The sequence below is a fragment of the Gymnoscopelus braueri genome, assembly GCF_963280865.1.
Source record: "Gymnoscopelus braueri genome assembly, chromosome: 9".
In the NCBI taxonomy this organism is placed as follows: Eukaryota; Metazoa; Chordata; class Actinopteri; order Myctophiformes; family Myctophidae; genus Gymnoscopelus; species Gymnoscopelus braueri.
Window position 1 is genome coordinate 51,824,603 of NC_137610.1, and position 3,635 is coordinate 51,828,237.

A 3,635-nucleotide genomic window follows, 5' to 3' on the forward strand; every position below is an offset into this window, starting at 1 on the left:
CCACCCAGAGAATTATAGTTACTCTTAAGTCTAGTCACATAGGGATAATGAGCCGACACATGCAAACCATATCACTCTTTACGCCACCATGCCAACCCACAGCACATCATCATAGCACACCATCATTGCAAAACAACTCAATGCTCACAATTCATTGCATACCAAACATTGCACTCCAAAACCATTGCTCAATACATTACTCCGCCCAGCACTGCATCAAACGTTGGCATCAAACTTTGCTTCAGTTACAAATCTCTACCTGTATGGGGTGTGAATTGAATGTGTATGTATGTTGCCGTAGTGTAGAATTCTCATACTCACCGAGGGCGTGATGGTGTCCTTCAGAAGAAGCCCCTATAGTCTATTTATCTTTATAACACTAACTCAGAAAATGAGGCTTTTTGGAAGATTAAAAGCTTCCCTTTATTTGCTCAGTTCATAGTGGGATTACAAATTTGTATTTAACAATACAAAATACCAATAGAAATAAAATCTAGTAATGTTTCATGCCTGTCTGGTCAGATTAACAATGCCTTAATTTAGGCTTGTCCTAAACTAATTTAGAATTTTAGATTAAAAAGAGGAGGTTCCATTTAGATCTCATTCAGCCTGAAATACAGGCTAGTCTAAATTTGGTAATTCCAAAAATGTCCTTAAAGTAGCACTAAATAGGTTTAATCTAAAAATAGAGAAATGTACCCTTTTTGGTTTAATTAATTATTTAAGCAATTTTTACCTTCTTAACTTAAGTAATTTTTTGCCTTCCTCCATGTGGAGCCAAGACTGTTTAATATCTGAGCAAGGTGCAAGAGAAGAAGCCCCAAAAACCTAAGAGCCCAACGGGCCCAAAGGGCCCCCAACAGCCGTCCGTGTCCAAAACCTCCCAAGTCTCCCTCAGCCTCTGTCTCCCCAGCCTCTCCTGTGATGCTCTTGTGAGCGCCCCTTTATACGGTAGTACGGTCTAAAGTAAGCTCTCCAGACATCAGTGTGTGTATGTGTGTGCAGTGCACGTAGGTGTGCACGTAGGTGACTTTTCGAAAGTTAAGAAAGTCAGTGTGTGTGTATTTGCGTGCACATAGGCGTGCATGCCTTATTCTTAGAAGTCAGACGCTATAGGTGATTCTCAGAAGTCAGTGTGTCTGTATGTGGGTGTATGTGTGACTTGTCCAACAGCTACCCACACACACAAAAAACGCTAACTTTGCACCTTGCACGACATTATCAGCATGGCCATATATGGGCATACTGAGGGGTTAAATGTCCAGGAGGGGCGAACTCCACTTGCGACCGCGACGGGTCGCTTCGACGGCTGCCTGACTCGTCGCAACGGGTGCCCATCGTCTCGACGGGTGCCTGACTCGTCGCGACGGGTCCCCATCGTCTCGACGGGTGCCTGACTCGTCGCCACGGGTGCCCATCGTCTCGACGGCTGCCTGACTCGTCGCGACGGGTCCCCATCGTCTCGACGGGTGCCTGACTCGTCGCGACGGGTCCCCATCGTCTCGACGGGTGCCTGACTCGTCGCCACGGGTGCCCATCGTCTCGACGGCTGCCTGACTCGTCGCGACGATTGCCCATCGTCTCGACGGGTGCCTGTTTTTGTCGGCGTTTCACCCGTGCGTCGGAGAACGGGCGCTCGTGGTCGCATCTGCCTCTCTCCCTCCTTCCCTCCTTCCTATGTGTGTGCTTCCCCCCCCCCCCCCCCCCCACCCGACCGCCCCCCCCTGTGGGGTAGGGGGTCGGGTGGGGGTCCCTGCGGACCTTTGGGGGGGGGGGTCCCCTTGGGAATCCCTTTACGCATGCCTTCATTTGTCCCCGTGAATTAGGGCTGCATTCCCGAAGTTAACTTTCAATTTGATTGCTTCCATTATTTTAATCCAATAAACATATATTGATATAACTTCAATAACCTCCGGAAATAAGGAATTTGTTTGATTCGATTTGAACGTTTAATGGCCTATTGAAAAGACAAGTGTTTTTGGACGCTTAAGCACAGAGATAGAGAGAGAGAGAGAGGGGGGGGAGAGGGAGAGAGAGGGGGAGAGAGAGAGAGAGAGAGAGAGAGGGGGGGGGGAGGGAGAGAGAGGGGGAGAGAGAGAGAGAGAGAGAGAGAGGGGGGGGAGAGGGAGAGAGAGGGGGAGAGGGGGAGAGGGGGAGAGCGAGAGAGAGGGGGAGAGAGAGAGAGAGAGAGAGGGGGGGGAGAGAGAGAGAGAGAGGGAGAGATAGAGAGGGGGAGAGAGAGAGAGAGAGAGAGAGAGAGAGAGAGAGAGAGAGAGAGCGAGCGAGAGGGGGGGAGAGAGAGAGAAAGAGAGAGCGCACGCACGCACGCAGACAGATGTCCACAGATATTAATTTAAAGATCTTAATTTGTGACGCTCCTTTGTGGAGAAGCTGCGATTTTACGCACAGAGCGCAAGGCTGTTAACTATCGGAATGTGTTCACGCTCGTCCTTCTGGGGGGTCCCCGGGCGACCCCCAACGCAATAGATAACACAGAAATCACACTATACAAGTTTACTTTACCCAGGCCAGCGTAATATTAACTGTTATGAAACTCTAAGTACTGGACCCTCGTCTGGTTCTGACCGACAGGTGTGTGTGCAGGCTGGGTGGTTTGTGACAATCTGGTTGAATCATTCCTTTGGTACGGCGACTGCGGCTGGTCTGGAGGCAATATAACTTCATCAAAAGCTGTCGGAACTTCGGAAGTCCTGTCGGGTTTACTGCGGAGGAGCTTAGCCTACTGCTGAGTGACTTCGTCGATTAGTATTAGTATTACTCAAAATGTTAATGTAACACATCTGTTTACACATTTATTTAATTCCTATTTATATTCAATATTTATTTGTACATACATTGTTTTATCTTGATTGGCTGTTCCACTTTTGCTTTGGCAATGTAAACATATGTTTTCTCATGCCAGGCGATAAAGCTAATTTGATTTGAATTGAATTGAATTGAATTGAGAGAAAACCTTTAGCTGAGAAAGATGAAGCAGGAGCCAGGGACCCATTTTGTTGCAGATTAAACTTTTCAATAGATTTCATAGATAGCTTGCCCGTGCCTACCTTTCCCTGGTGCCCAGTCTGCCCTCCTTTCCCTAGTGCCCACTCTGTTTTAGTGCCCACAGCAGTCTTGTGTTGGATTCATGTTCAGTATTTTTAGGCGCCCACTTAGTCGCAGCATGAGGCATCGTTTGTGAACTTGTAGATCTGCTATTTTCGACTACTGTTACTCTCAGAATAGGGATGCTAGGGTTTTAACAAATTGTCTTTGTTATGCAGTAGGCTACGATCTATAGCAGTGTTTATCAACCTTTTTTGTGCCAAGGCACACCTCCTTAGCCAAAAGATCCCAGGGCACACCTAGATATACGGTGTGTACACACACACACACACACACACACACACACACACACACACACACACACACACACACACACACACACACACACACACACACACACACAGAGAGTGTATTGGGCAGGTATAAAGAAACCTTGACCATTACAAATATATAAATCTTTGGCCTACAAATATATACACTTGGGTCACTTCAAGTTCTTCTTTGGTAAGTATATTTGGTACCCAATATACTTCTAATATCTGATAATAATATCTAATAATCTGATCCTG